A 15,569-nucleotide genomic window follows, 5' to 3' on the forward strand; every position below is an offset into this window, starting at 1 on the left:
TCTTAGTTCACTCCATCTGTTTATGAATACTTAACTGGAGACTTACAAAATGTGGAAGGTGGGCAAGGGGGGTGGATTCACATGGGTGAGTTGTTATTGTTCTTCCCACCATTCCTCATGTGAATCCCCCTTAGCAGATTAGCAAGCACTAGTGACCCTCTGGAGCTGCTGCTGACTAGAGGTTGCGGGGAGTGGACTTTTTTCAGAGCGGGGAGCCCTGTGGACAATTTTCAAAGGAGAGTTTGTGTTTTCTAACACACAAGAAGACTGATTCAAGACCACAGAATGGCAGAGAGAGATGAAAGGGGCTTGTGGGAAAAGATTTGGTACTAACAAATGCAAAGCCAGGGCTTCTAGCTTTCCCATGCTGTTCATTTCCACTGCTACCACAGAGCTCTGTACTGCATCAGTGAAAGCAGCCAGAGTCTCCCAAGTTTCATTTGCTGCTGCTTGGGAAAACTCTGAGCAGCAGCAGCTAGGGCTGTGATACTCTCTGCAAACCCGGCATAACACCACTGCCTCATGTTTATATTTAGAACACGCCTCGCAACTGTAAAGGCTAGAAACTTTTTAAAATTAAACAGCAGACAGGCGGAAACCATGTGGCCCCAGCTACTGAATTAAAGCAAGCTGATTTGGATCCTGTATCTTTAATAATGTCTTTCCATGACTTCTTCGTGTAACCAAACAGCACACAGTTGCTGCAGGGAATGAGTGGCGAGCGATCTGGGAAGGGATGTGTATGTGAGAGGCCCTCTCAAGCAGTCTACAATATAGACATGTTTGAAAACCATTTAAAGGCCACCTGTAGTTGGCAAATTTATTTTTTCCCCTGGGCCCTTGGAAGACAGTCCAAAAAGAACCACTTTGTGTCTGGATTCCAATTCTAACGCTATTACTTGCACTTAAATAGGCCTTTTCATCGAGAGATATTCCAGGTCTTGACAAATTTCATGTGTTATTCCCTTATTCCAGATGGGGTAACTGAGGCAGAGTTTCAGACAAAACTTTAAAGAGTGATCAGCAGGGATCCTAGAAATCTGTTTGCCACAGAAAAACATGGAATTAGCTTTTTTTAGAGGGGTTTGGTTAATGCGGAGAGTCAGATAATGGAGGCTCAGATAAATGGGGTTCTGCTGTATATCAGTAAAACATTGTGTTCAACTGATACCTCTAGATATTGTGGCTAGGGTATCCAAAGTTCAGCATTTCATTTTAATTGTGGAAAAATGCAGAATGTTGTTGGTTTTTTAATTCGAGAATTTTGGATTTTTTTTTTTATCATGGAAAACTAGGATCCCTGGTGATCAGCCCTGACCTGCGTGGAACACAGAGACTAGGAGAGACAGAGAGTGTGTGTAGCTGCTCCCATAGCTTTGTGCCCTGGGCCGCTGCCTCACTTGCCACCCTGCAGGTGGGGTGGGGAGCAATGCCCCCTGGCTCTCCAGACTATGCCCATGTTGGCAGCCCCAGCTCCGTAACCAGCAGGGCTATGGGATAACCCCATAAAATGTACCTTTTGCAGATCCTCTGGAGAATTTGTAAGGAGAAATCTGGCTATGGAGAAAATAAAACTCCATTTCTTTGGGGGTGAATTTGGCTTCCACTCCAGGCAAACAGAAACACAGGCTGCAATGTCTTCTACCAGAGGACATGCCTGCCAGGTAGCAGAACTGGGCACCTATCACTGCTAACTAGGGCTTTAGCTGGGTAAAAGAACATATGAACGGCCACACTAGATCAGACCAAAGGTCCAGCTAGCCCAGTATCCTGTCTTCCAATAGTGGCCAGGCCAATGCTAGATGCCCCAGAGGGAACAAAGAGAACAGCTAATCATCAAGTGATCCATCCCCTGTCGCCCATTCCCAGCTTTTGGCAAAAGTTTTTCAACTGAAACTTTTTGCTTTGGTGAAAAATGCAGATTTGGCCTCACTGACATGGTTTGCAAATTTGTGGCAGCTTTGTCAAATGGTTTCAGTTGAGGGGGGGAAAAAAACAACAAAACAATCTGAAAAAAATTTCAAAAAGTTTTGTGACATTTTTTGAACAAGCCTTTGATTTTTCTCAATTAAAAATGATATTTTTTATTTTGAAATTTCCTTTAATGCTGTTTAATTTTTTTGTAAAACATTAAAAAAACAATCAAAATGGATATAAAACGTTTTGTTTGACCCGAAAAAGATTTTTTTATTGTTTGATTCACCAAATTTTTATGTTGTTTAAATTTCATTTTGGAGATGACCCCAAACAATATTTTTTTTTCGATTCTTCAGAATTGCCAGTGACCTGGAAAATCTGTTATTTGCCCAGCTGTGTTCAGTGCCCGTTCTCAGCAGCCCTGTGGGCTCACCAGCGTGAGATTAGCAAGCTGCAGGGTGGGTATGCAGGAATGTCGGTGCAGGAGGCCCAGCATGGAGCTAGGAATGGGGGAAGCCCAAAGTCCCACCAATTTTCTTGTATCAATCTTGACCACTGTGTGGAGGTTGGGACCAGGGGTGTCACTCATTTGATTGACCTATATGTAGCCTTTCTCTGGGGGTGCTCAGAGCAGTCACAAACTTGCCCCAGGCCCCTGCAGTTGGGGGTTGCTCTGATATCCCATGTACCCATCCCTCATTACCCAGCTACCGTATTTTCCGTCGTATAAGATGACTGGGCGTATAAGACGACCCCCTAATTTTCCAGTTAAAACATAGGTTTTGGCCTATACTCTCCGTATAAGACTACCCCCCCTTCCGAGGCTGAAGGACCCACCACCAAAGACCCGGTAGGGAACCGCCCAGTGAGTACACCCCCCACCCACATCCTGCCCCCCCTCAGAAACCATAACCCCCCCCTGCCCTGCTCCTTGTTCCCTGACCACTCCTTCCCAAGACCCCAAACGCTAACTCCCCCCCAGGACCCCACCCTCTGCCAAACTTGCCCCGCTCCCTGTCCTGTGACTGCCCCGACTCTATCCACCACCATCCCAACAGACCCCAGGAACTCCCACGCGGCGCCTACCCAACCCCCCCTTCCCCATCCCCTGTCTGCCCCCCCAGAACCTCTGCCTGATCCAACCCCTCCTCCCCCGCCCCAGTCCCAGCCCTGGCCCTGGCCTCTTACCCTGCCGGGGCCAGGGTCGGAGCCGCAGCCGCTGGGCCCGGCTCCCCGGGCCGACACCGGGACCGGCGCCGCAGCCGCGGGGCCCGGCTCCCCGGGCTGACACCGGGACCGGCGCCGCAGCCACAGCCGCGGGGCCCGGCTCCCCGGGCCCGGCCGACACCGGCGCCGGAGCTGCAGCCGCAGCCGCGGGGCCCGACTCCCCTGGCCGGGCCCGAGCCGCAGCCGCGGGGCCCGAGCTGGGCCAGGTCCGAGCCACGCAGGCGGGACCAGCCCGAGCCGGGGGTGCTTGGCTGGGACCGGGCTGGGGCGCTCGGCCAGGGCCAGGAGGAGCCGTCCCGCCCCCTCCCCCACACACCCGGCTTACCTGCCTGCTCCTTTTTTCAGGCTTCCCGCGAACATTTGATTTGCGGGAAACCGGGGAAGGGGAGGAGAAGGAGGGCGGAGCGTTCACGGGAGCGGTGTCATCTATTAAGCCTGCTCGGATTGGCTGAGTCAGAGAGGCGGGCTATTACAACCTTTGCCCTTCCGAGCAGGCTTTGTATGCATTAATAGAATACGCCAGTGAGACCCCTCCCAGGATTGGCTCAGCCGAAGCTGTTTATACCCGGCGTATAAGACGACCCCTGATTTTTGGGGGTTGTTTTTTAGTTTAAAAAGTTGTCTTATACGCCGGAAAATACGGTATGTTCCCTTCCACCTCACACAGGCCCACTGTGGTCTGTCTCCGTCATGCACGTGCCTGGCTGTGATACTAAAATAGGGAGAACACTCTGTCAGCTAGCAGTGGGCAGGCTGCCATGGGGTAAAGTCAGACACTACCAGAGAGCCGGATAACAGGGACAAAGCCAAAGCAGCATTGGGAAATGTGACTCTTGGAGAGAAGAGACGGCTGCTTACAGGAGACAGTCACTGTCTATAAATACATACAGCAGCCATGCAGTGAGGAAGAAGTGGGTGGATTATCCTCCCTAGTCAATGAGATAAATGATTCCTGTGCTTAAACAGAGAACAATTTCAGTCTGACTAGTAGGAAGCACCAATCAAGCCATTGAGCCCACAGCGGGAGCTGCCACATGGGAGTTATAGGATCGCCATCGTTGGAGAGCGTGAAGGGGGTTAGCCACAGGCTTCAGAGCTGGGCTTTAAGGGGTGACGTACGGCATTTGTCACTCGCGTTCTGTGTACATTGCTAGTTGCCCACTCTCTGCTGAGCTGGGATGGTGTACCCTGCGCTAACTGAGAGAGACTTTGCTTCAGGCTGAAACGGGAGGGTTGATCTTTGCGCGTGGAGCAAAACTCAGGAGGAGGGATCGTTTTGTGGTTAAGGCACTGGACAGGCACTGGGAGGTGGGTTCAATTTCTGGCTCTGCTGCACATCCTCTGTGCAGCCTTGCAAGCTGCTTACTCTTCACGGCTCTTGGTTCCCCCTCGGTAAAGCGAGGCTGCACTTCCTATTTCCACTGAGAGCTCTTTGGGGCAGGCAGTATCTAGCACTATATGAGTGGCCAGACTCCAGCAAGAGCTTCCCAAGCAGAAGCTGTCTGGCTCTGAGCAGGCACAGGCGCTCAGTCCTGCCCCTTCTTGAGTCTGCTCCTGTGTTCCTTGCATCCCAGTGAATGTGTCCGTGGCTCGCTCGTTTCGCCAGCTAGAACCATGGCGCTGGCTCCAGCTGGTGAACAGTTCCCTCCATGTGTGTAGAACTCATTGCACCAGGGCCATGCTTTTTAGATGCGGTCTGTGATGTTGAGGGGCCTTATTTCCTGGGGGCTGAGGCATCGCTTTCCTCTTCGTTGGCAGTATGGTCTGGCAGCTAGTGCACTGGGCTCGGACTCGGCAGAACTGAGAACAGAACCTGGTCTCCAATCAGATGTGGATTGGGGCAAGTTACTTCACCTTCCTGGGCCTCAGTTTCCTCATCTGTAAAACAGGGACAATGATTCTTCCATCCTTGGTAAAACACTTTGAGGTCTGATGACGACAAATGATGAGCCTGGGGCATTACCATTACATCCAGGGACTGCTCCGGAGTTGTCCTGAGGCTGGTTGGTGCAGTATTGATTCTGTCCCAGAATCCAGGCTCTTGGGCTTTCTTGGCAAGTTAGCCCTGGCTCCATTTCCCCCATGTGCACCTCTGGCAGGTGATGTAGAAGGTTGCAGATGCCTCTAGCCACAATGGAAAGCTGAGCATGCAGCTTTCCCACCAGGAAGCATTGCAAGAGGGTGGGAGTGCTGCCTGGAAGCTACTGTAGTGCCTGTTACATCCCACAGGAGGTGCTGCAGGCAATGGTGCAGAAGAAGCATAGCTGAGAGGATGCTCCCAGCTACTGCTGTTCCACCTCTCCCAGCAGGAGGTGCTGTAGGGTCAGCTAGTGCTGCGGTAGTGCTGGCCCCACTTGCGATCTCAGGGAGAAGGTACAACAGTGAGGATTCAGGGAACAGCAGGAACGGACGGAGCTTGTGCTATTTTTACCAAAGGACACGGGGACCGTAGACAGGTGCAGCGTTGCAGGCAGCCGCCGGGGCTGACGTATCCAGAGCAGGGAGATGGATGGGGCTCGTTCGCTCTGCTCACCTTGTTTTTTGGAAAGTCATTAATTGAGGTTTGGCACCAGCACAGCACAGCCCCTTCCTCGCTCCCCTCCCCCAGCAGGAGATTCAGAAGGGGTATTTGGAAGGGCCAGGTGAGTGGATCCTGATCCGACCCAAGGTCTGGGTCCATTTGGAAACACCACCTTCCCTAGCTGGGCTGGGGCTGGTGGATTTACACCCAATCATTCACCTTGCCCTGCTCTGCTGCAGCTGCCGAGGGGGCAACTCCTAGCTAGACAGGGAGCCTGGAAACTAACCCAGGACTCCCTGCAACCCCCCCATGACAACTGAATGGGGACCACTGGGACCCACTGCTCCCCATAGCTCCGTATCCACATTCTCCCCACCCTACAAATGGGAGTGATGCCTAGTGGTTAGAGCAGGGGACTGGGAGTCAGGACCAACTTTTTTTTTACCCAAACTGTTTTTCAATGAAAAACTCAGATTGGTGACACTGAAACAGTTTGTGGCTTCGTGTTGCTTTTGGCAAGCCGGTTCGTTCGAACCCCCCAAAACCATTCTGACAAAATAGAACCTTTCAGTTTGACTTTTTGTTTGAGATTTCCTTTTAATTGTATTTTGCAAAAATTGCTCAAGAATAAAAAAAAACAAACTTTTTGATCTAAGACAATTCTCCCCCCTTTTTTCCCTCTAAGCCATTTTTCCTGAGATCATTCGAGTGTGAGACTTCAGCTGGGGTCGAGTAAAACCAGGGAAAGCACATTCCTTCCGCACATTAATAACTCAAAACCGGCAGAGCTTCCAAGCTGCCCTCCACAACCCACCCGTGGGCCCCCAGCCTGCAGTCGGGTCCTTGCGGGCGGATTTCTGCCCCGCCTGCAAGTACGTTTGGGCACCCGAGTTAAGCAGTGCAGCTCTGATTGCAGGATTGGAGCATGGCTGCAGCTTGAAGCCCCATGCAGTACTGCAGCACACAAGGCAGCTTGTGGATAATGTGACAAATAAGGACCCACAATCAGTGGCAGAGCTAATAGCAGGGGGCAGCAGCACCGTCCTCCCCAGTGGCCTTTAGGTGCACGTGTGGCACCTTTTCAGTCCAACAGGTATAATTGAAAATGGCACCATCAGTGACTCATTGCCCTCCTGCCTGCACCCCTGCTCAAAACTTAGCTCTGCTGCTGCCCACAACAGTGGCCGTCCTCTGACTTGAGGGATGGTTGTGCAGAGCCTGGTTCGCCAGAGTGTTTCAGGGACCAGTCCCGGGAGAAAAGGCCTGCAGGCCCTGGCTGAACCACTGCAGAACAGCATCACAGTGTTCACACTGGATCCAGAGGCAAAGATCTAATAGAAGTGTGTTCCTGAGTCTTTGGCCAGACCACGTTTCTCTCCCTTTAGTGGGCAGGGAGTCAGTTCTAGGCTGTACCTGCACGAGTCAGTCCAGCCAGCATGGTGCAAAGCCATCTTTGCAGGCCTCCAATTTTGGGCTGCTGCAGGAGTGGGGTCCTCAGTGTAACCGAGCCCTTGTCTACATGCAAACTTGACTGGAAAACACACCTTTGGTAAACCAGTGCAAGACTGTGTATAGGTAAGACCTTGATCATCCCCGGGGCTGCTCTAAGTTATGGCAGCCCACTCCTCGCCCCACTCCAACATGACCCATATACTGGGGCTTGTGGGGGAGCAGCCTAGACACCCTGGATCCAGTGAGTTCTCCCCCATCCCCTTGTGGGTTCTTCAAGCCCCTAGTGTTTCTGCAGTAGCACATAAGAGGTGGAATCTCTTGCCAAACCTGCCAAATGTCATGCATCTAATGTGACACTCATGCATGGTGAAGGCCTGTGCCGCGTTCCTGCAGACCCAATGAACTGTCCACACAATTGCTGTAAACAGGAGAGAGATGGTATTCCGATTTCATGGGCAGGGGAGAGGGGTAAATACCGTATCTCCCCGCGGCTCCTCTGGTCCGCGTCACTGCAGGCACTGCTGCGCTCCTGTTCTCTGCCACCAGGGAGCCCATGATGTGACCCTTGTCACTTCACTGAGAGCTGCATTGTATCCATCCACTTAGCCATCCATCACTTGTGGGGAGCGTGGGATTCAAACACCTGGAGAGAGAGGCGTTGCAGAATTCTTAGTGAACTTTGTACGGTTCTTGTCTCGTCACCCCTCCACAGACGAAATACCATCGGGAACACAGCGACAATCCAGAAATCACCCCATGTGTCTCTTGTCCATACTATTTCCTCTTTGCCTTTTCACTGACCTGACAGAGCGAAGCAATGGCAGGAGACGAGTGTTTTATAACAGAAAATCACTTTTATTCACCTGATGGTAGTGCCCTAGTTGAGATCAGGGCCCCATTGTGCCAGGTGTGGTACAGACACCTATTGAGAGAGAGGCCTTGCCCCAAGGAGCATACAGTCTAACAGACAAGGCAGACAAAAGGATTGTTACCTCTGTTTTACAGATGGGGAAACTGAGGCACAGAGCAAGATTAGGGGGCTTTGCCAAGGTCACACAGAAAGTCAGTGGCAGAGCCAGGACCTGACTCCAGATATGGATCAACCCAGTCTTCTCAGAAGGAAAGAAAAGTATGAAGAGAGGAGGCTGGTGGGAGAGAGAAAGAAACAAAAGGAAAGCCTGTGAATTCTTTGCTCTCCTCTGTTTTCTGTTCCAGCGTGCTCAGTTTTCTGTTCCAGCGTGACTGAGTCTTTGCTGGGAGATAAGACAGTTCAAACACAGCTTAAAGCAGCCAGCCAATTTATGCTCATATTAGTGCCGGGCAGTCCAAAGAGCAAGCATCAACAGTATTTCTGCATTAAGGTTTCTGCTTGTCAGATCTGAACTTCAGTGTGTTTAGATCATTGGTGTTTATCACCTTGGAGTGGTATATCCCTCTTCCCCTGGCCTCAAGGCCCTGGCATGGCAGCTGCCATCTTTCCACCCCAGTGGAGACTGGGTGCAGCTGTATAGTGAATGTGCAGGCGTAATGGCTGCCCCTTGGCCAGCATGCTGCCAATTGAATGAGGGATTGATTGCCAATGCAAAAAAGGCGAGTTGCTAAAGATCTCCAGCTGGAGACTCAGCTCCTCTGCGAGTCAGACACTGAGGGGGACCGTAACACACGCTGACCAGAGGGTGATACCAGCACCACTGCTTCATCTGGCATGCCCCTGCTCAATAAAACACAGCACTTCACCTGCGTCTCAGGATCTCAAAGTACTCCTCATGCTTCCACCGGGAGTTGGGCTCCAGTTCCCAGCTCCCCTTCAGCCCACCCTGCTGGCTGTCCTGGAGCCATGGCCCTGGAGGCTGGACTCCCAGGCTCCACAGCAGCAAAGCAGGCAGGTTTCTGTCAGAACCTGGCCTGGTTTGCTAGGTGAGGCAAACGTGGCAGAGCCGGGATTAGAACTCTGACTGCTCAATGCCCTGCCCAGGATTTAACCACGATAAGGGACCCCCTGTCTCTGCAGGCAAAATGGTTATGGGCACTGGCATCTGGGCCATTCCTAGGGCCCAGCCTGAGTGGGCCCACTCGGGGCCCTGCAGAGTATGGCTAGTTGGAGTCCATGCACATCAGCAGCCTCACTCAGAGGCATCCCTATAGCTGGCTAAGGAGGGAGCCCAGCTTGACAGCCAGACCCCAGCCTGAGCTGGCAGTGATGGGAGACTGTCCCGGCTTGGGGAGAGGGGGATGTACTGGTCCTGGGTCCGGGGATGGGGAGATGGACTAAATGCCATATTGTTATTGTAATAGATTGCTCAGTGCATGTGTGCGCTGCTGCCCTCTCCTGGGTGGAATCAGCTTAGCGCATGCGTGGCAAAGCCACATTGCTAACAGCTAAGGGAGATTGGCCTTCCGTTTTTGCGGCAGGAGGCCCTGAGTTCACTGTGCTGTTGCTGACACCGGGTGTGCAGAATAGCACAAGGTCAGTTATGAGGGAGTGAGAGAGTGGTCCAGGGCCCTAGCCTAGGCCTTAGGAGACCTGGGTTCAATTCTCTGCTCTGACACAGACTTCCTATATGTCCTTGGGCAAGTCACTTAGCCTCTGTGCCTCAGTTTCCCAGCTGTACAATGGGGATGATTGCCATGCCTCCCAGAGATGTGTGAGTATAAATCCATTGAAGATTGAGAAGAGTCCAGTTACTGTGATTTACAAGAATCTAGACTTGGTCCAGGTGAGAAATGAAGAGGCAGGACAATGCAGCCCTTGTCTTTGGAGATGAGGAGGGACATGAGGTCCCCAAGGCCCAGGAAAGGTTCCAGTGCTGGTGGAAACGAGTGACAGGACTTGCTGAGAGCCCGTGACTCCCCAAGCCCCCCGTACCCCCAGCCCTGTCTGTTTCATGGCCCCAGGTGCAGGTGGGCTGCCATGCCAGGCAGAGCATTCTGGACAAGACCCACATGCTGCATAACTAAATACACTCCAGATAAGCGGGCTGGGGCTGCAGCGAAAAGGCCCAGTTCCTAAGGGAAGCGCTTTCCCTCTCACACCAGCACCAGGCTTTAATATGCAGTGACAAGGAGCTGGCAGCTGCTGAGACAAGTGGAGCTATTAACCCTGCCAGCTCCGGCAGCCACCAGCCCTCGGAGGGGAGCGCAGCCCAGCAGGCATCTTGGCATGCAAGCAGTCAATGAGGCATGGCCAGGCTGCTTGGGGCCCCAGCAACACAGAATGGGTTTGTTGTGTGAGATTCCCCCCCCCACCCCCGCCACACACACACACAAGGGGAGGGGACAGGGTAGGAGACTGAAGCCCTTTGTTCCCCCCACAAGCTATCTTGCTCTCCATTGTCCTGTGGGGCAGATCCCCCTTCCCACTGAATCGCCAAAGGGAGTGACTCATAGGCGCCGACTTCCCCTCTGCCCAGTGGGTGCTCGACCTCCCCTAACTGCGCCTCTTCCCTTCCCTGCACCACCCTTGCCCCACCCCATTCCACCCCTTCCCCCAAGGCCCCACCCCTGCCCTGCCTCTTTCCCGTCTCCTCCCCTGAGTGTGCAGCGTCCCGGCTCCTCCCCCTTCCTCTCAGAAAGTCCAAAAGCACTGTGTTTGGGCGGGGTGCAGGAAGCGCTAGGAGGGAGACCGGGGGGTGGGGGGGGGAGAAGGAGGTGAGGAGGGGAGAGCTTGGCTGCCAGTGGGTGCGGAGCACCCACTAATTTTTCCCCATGGGTGCTCCAGCCCTATGGCACAACTCTGCAGGGCTTCTGCCATCAGTGCAGCCCCCAGCCCTGCTCGGCACCTCAGCACTGGGTGAGCTGAGGCAGGGGGACTTAGGGAGCCCTATGCTGCCTTGCTGAAAGCCAGTGACCTGGGGAACTGCTTGCCAGCAGCTAGCAGGTTAACCCTTTCCTGCTGGCCCTTCTCCCTTGGCAGGCTTCGTTGCCCTTAGCGATGGCAGGCCTGGTGGGGGTCTGCCACAGACTTGCTGGGGAGTGGGGCTCAGTCCCTCATTTAGTCTCTACAGTCCCTCATCTAGTCTCTGGCTCTGTGTTCTGTTGGTAGATCAGGGATGCTCCCTTTGTCTTGTCTGTTTCGATGGCCAGCTCTGGGCAGGGGCTGGCTCACTCTGCGTCGCTATAGCACCTTGTGCGAGGGGGCCCCGACCTCAGTCACAGCCCAAGCTATAAATAACGGTGGTAACATTCGTGCAGATAACTGGACTCACCACTGTAGCGTCCCCTTGTGGCTGGGCACGGCATACCAGCTTCATCTTCTCTAGGGCCCTCTGCTGACGGGTGATCGGGGCCTGCTGTGCTGCTCCTCTTCTTGCAGCTTGGCCCTCTGGCCAGGTGGTGTTTAAGCCCTGCCCCTTCTGGCTGGGCTAACAGAGTCCAACCCAACAAGAAGCCCAGTGTCCTTACTTCAGGTTTTCTGGGTCTTGTGGTCCTCACACCCCTCTCCCAGAGTTCGGTCATTGTCATCCCTGTCTTTTGGGGGGATCTCCCAGACCCTTCGTTAGTGACGGAGCCCAGGACCTTTCTCTCCTCTGGATTCCAGCCCAGGGACCCTGAAGCAAGCAGGAAAGGTCTGCCCATATTCAGACCATCCCTTGCTGCCTCCCTAGGCTTCTGCCCCCCTGAGCCTGGCAGTAGGTCTCTCCAGAGCCTCCTTCAGCTCATCCGTCTTGCAGGGCTAGGACTCCCCGAGCTCTCCTGCGATCTCCCCACTAAATCCCAGTGGGACATTATGAATTCAACCCCCCTTCTCCCTCCTCAGCCTTGACCTTTCATCCCTCTCGTGGGCCCCAGGTGACCGCTTCCAGGCCCTTTTCCATCCTCCCATCCTAGAGAATTCCTCCCTCTTCTGCAGCTCCCCATTCCTCTCTTTATGCTCATCCCCAGCTGGGATTCATCAGCCATTGGGGCTGGCCCAGCCTCCGGGTGTAGCCAGGTAGCGTCACTGAGCTATTCATGCTGGTGTGGGCTGGACACCCCCACCATACCCGTGATGCACAGCAATACAATGGGGCCTTCTCATCAGATGTGCCTGTGGCCACAGCCTGGAGGCACCTGAGGTGCTAGGGTGGCAGTAGACAGTCTAGGGTCTGACTCCACCCTCTCTGGGGTGGTCAGTGGCTGGGTGGGAGCATCCTCAGCAGTGCAGGGGTTAATCAGGAGCCAGCTGAGGGCTCAGACAGTGGAGTGTCCTTTCAATGTTACATGTTCCCTGCACTTCAGGCCACTGTCACCAGCAGGAGGAGATGCAGTGAGCTGCTTCTCCTCACGGGGGTCTTTGCATTGTGGCACTGAATGAGCTGGTGCCAGTCCCTCCCCCTGGCTTGTAACCTTTCTCAAATTGCTCCCTTACAAGGGCCTCACGGCACTTTGCAAACAATGAATCCTGCTCCTCTCTGGAGGTAGGTCAGTGTCAATTATCCCCATCACACAGATGGGTAAACTGAAGTCCAGAGAATTAAGTGACTTGCCCAAGGTCACCCAGCTGGCCAGCAGCAGAGGTGGGAGCAGAACCCAGGTCTCCTGGCTCCCAGTCTCCTTCTGTAACTACTAGGTGGCACTCCCTCTCTCCTTTGCCATGCGACCACTGCTGTTTCCACCATGTGGCTGGGACAGTAAGAGCCAGTTGTCCTGCGGATGAAGGGAGGCTTTATTGCACCCAGTCCTGGTGTCTCTCGCTGCCATGGATTCCATGTATGATGCAGTGTCTCAGAGGGCCTGGGGTTGGCAGGATGGTTAGTTTGGGATTTTAAAAAGTGACTAAAGTCCTTCTGGATCACTGTCCAGCAACCGTCGGTTCTAAAGCTCTGGCTCTAAGTCCATTATTAGCATTAGACCTAATTTTTGGAACTCCCTGCTGCAGGATAGCTCTTAGAATCACTGCTGGGCTAACACTAAGGGCTCATATGTTGCAGAATGTGCTTGGCTGGACATTTGTATTTTTCTTGAAAAACAAAGATTTAGAGAATGTGAAATTGGGCTCTGTAGTGGTGTGAAAACAGCTCTGTATGATTGTGACATCCCAGAAAAATCCTACCCTGGGATGGGATGGAGCATGAGACATTTCAGGAAGATCAGTTTCATTCTGAGGAAGCTACTGCAGCCCTATCTCTAGTAGTAAAGGAGAACATTTTGGATTCATAGATTCCAAGGCCAGAAGGGACCACTGTGATCTTCTAATCTGACCTGGGTAACACAGGCCAGAGAACTGTCTCCAAATAATTCCTAGAGCAGATCTTTCAGAAAACGAGCCAGGCTCTGTGGTTACCCTGGCTAGAATGCACCTGACAAGGGCTCCCAACCATGTCTTCGGGCATGAGCTGATCTCCAGATGGGATCAGGCGGAAGTATTCCCCCGCGGTGGAACATTGCACGCTTATGTGCATTATGAGTGTTTAGTGTCTTCCTCTGAACTGTCTGGCGTTGGCTTCTGTTGAAGACAGGCTGGGCACAGATGGACCATTGGTCTGTGACAGGGTGGTGATTCCTGCAGAGATGAAAACATCCTATTAGATCAGAGCCTCCTGCCAATGCAGGATTTTCCCCTACATGGTATAATTACTAATGCTTCACCCAGTCTAGTTTGACCTGGGCCAAGCCATGTGGTCTCCACCTGTTCCCTTGCAAAGCTTCATAGATCTCAGTCGGGACAGATTCTTGATCTTCAGCCTAAATGTCCCACTATTCCTTTGTATACCCCTTTGCTCTACTCTCCCATTCTTGACGTTTGCACCCTCTGTCTGTCCCCCTGCTTAGCCATGCAATCTGCGCTTAACTCTCATCAGCTTTCCTCATGTCAGTCCCTCTAGAACCCAGGTGGTTTGTATTGTTATCAGTTTATCAATGTCTTTCTGATAACCCACAACCAAACCCAGGATTTCAGGTGAGGTTGTGCCAGGTCCCATTGAGATAGACGGCTATCTACTTGGCCTGGGTGTGCATCCCTAAAATTGTACTGATTGGCCGCTCCTTTTGCCATAATACTTATGCCTAAATTGCTATCTGGTATTGCCTCTAATTCTCTTTCACTGATCCCGGCTTCCTCCCTCCCATCCAGGATCCTGGACTTTGCACAATTTTAGGACATTAGCTGCATTTTTACAAGTGGGATTGCCTGCCCATGGCCCTGATCCCAGGATGGGATCCACGTGGACAGACCTTTGTGTCAGACTGGATTGACTGCAGGATCAGGCCCATGTCAGTAATCTCTCCAGGTCCCTCTGTATTTATCAGCCCTCACTTATAGTCACAGCACCTCCTAGTTCAGTATCAGCTGCAGCTCATCCCTAGAGAGGAAGGATAGGCCAGTGGTAAAGGTAGAAGCCTAAAATGACTCTGAAGACGTAGGTTCAGTTCCCTGAATTGCTAAAGGCTTTCTCTGTGACCTTGGGCAAGTCACTTAGCAGCTCCATACCTCATTTCCCCCTCTGTACAATGGGGACAATAGGCTTGCCTCACAGGAGTGTTGTGAGGGTAAATACATTTAAGGACTGGGAAGAGCTCAGATGTGGTGAGTGCCATGGAACTGCCTTAGGTATGTAGATTACTGTGTGGTGTCAGTGTGTGGCTTGCTGCCAGAGTGCCCCCTTGTGGCTGGTCATTGCAAGACAGTCCCCACAGCCTGGTGGGTCATTTCTTCTTGTGGCTCGGCCCCTGGGCAGGTAACATACAGCCCCATGCTTTCTGGGGTAAACCAAGAGTCCAACAAACAATAGACCATCGACCTCTCCTTGGGACATCAGCCCGACTCCAGACTCACTCATCCTTGCCCCTGGTATCAGGGGGTGCAAGGGTACTTACCCTGGTGCCTCAATGGCCTTTCCTGTTCTCTGGCATCCAGTCCAGGGATCCTCTAATAAGCAGCCAAGGCCTATCTGTGCAGACCTCCACTGCCTCCCAGGACCACTTCCTGCCTCCACTGTTTGCACAGGCTTGGGGTGTATTGGCAGCTCTCTCTCTTTCCTCAGGCTCACTGCAGAGCTTCAGAGCACTTTCCGCCGCCCAGCTGGTTCTGCTGCAGGAGAGTTTTCTCTGCTCCCCTGGCAGGCCCGTCCCAGACACAACTGGAGCCTTCCTGCTCCCTGCAGGTCCCTCCACCTGCACAGAGAACCCAGGGTCAGTTGACTTCCCTCTAGCCTGTGTGTCTACACTGCAATTTTATAGCCCCACAAACCCAAGTCAGCTCTCCTGGGCCGGCCATGGGTGTTCTGTTGCAGTGTAGATGCGCACCTGTAGCTTCCCACTTTAGCTCGGCTTCTCTGAGTGAGAACTAGTATCAGCTCTTCTCCCTCCCCGCCCTCCCAGGACTGACTGTCCACAGGCTCTTGTTAACTCCTTCTTGCCCAGTATGGGCTTTGTCCACCCCATCACATGTGGTTTATCCCTGGGGCACGGCAGCAGACACCTCCCCGCCATCTGTGGTTTTGCTATTTGTTACCCTAGGCTCTTTGCTGCTGTG

General features: G+C 52.9%; 1 protein-coding gene across 4 annotated transcripts in view; it reads left to right on the forward strand.

The window, feature by feature from the left end:
- Nucleotides 1–15,569, forward strand: part of SBK1 (SH3 domain binding kinase 1) — an 80,879-nt gene that overhangs the window by 49,139 nt on the left and 16,171 nt on the right. Inside the window, exon 1 of one of the 4 annotated variants that reach the window (XM_039493107.1) lies at nucleotides 2,283–2,375. The exons of the other annotated variants lie outside the window; for them this stretch is intronic. The gene's annotated coding sequence lies outside the window, so the exon portion shown is untranslated. Of the gene's footprint in view, nucleotides 1–2,282; nucleotides 2,376–15,569 lie in introns of those variants that run through there. 4 annotated transcript variants of the gene reach the window in all.

This window comes from Mauremys reevesii, linkage group 10 (genome assembly GCF_016161935.1).
Source record: "Mauremys reevesii isolate NIE-2019 linkage group 10, ASM1616193v1, whole genome shotgun sequence".
Lineage (NCBI taxonomy): Eukaryota > Metazoa > Chordata > Testudines > Geoemydidae > Mauremys > Mauremys reevesii.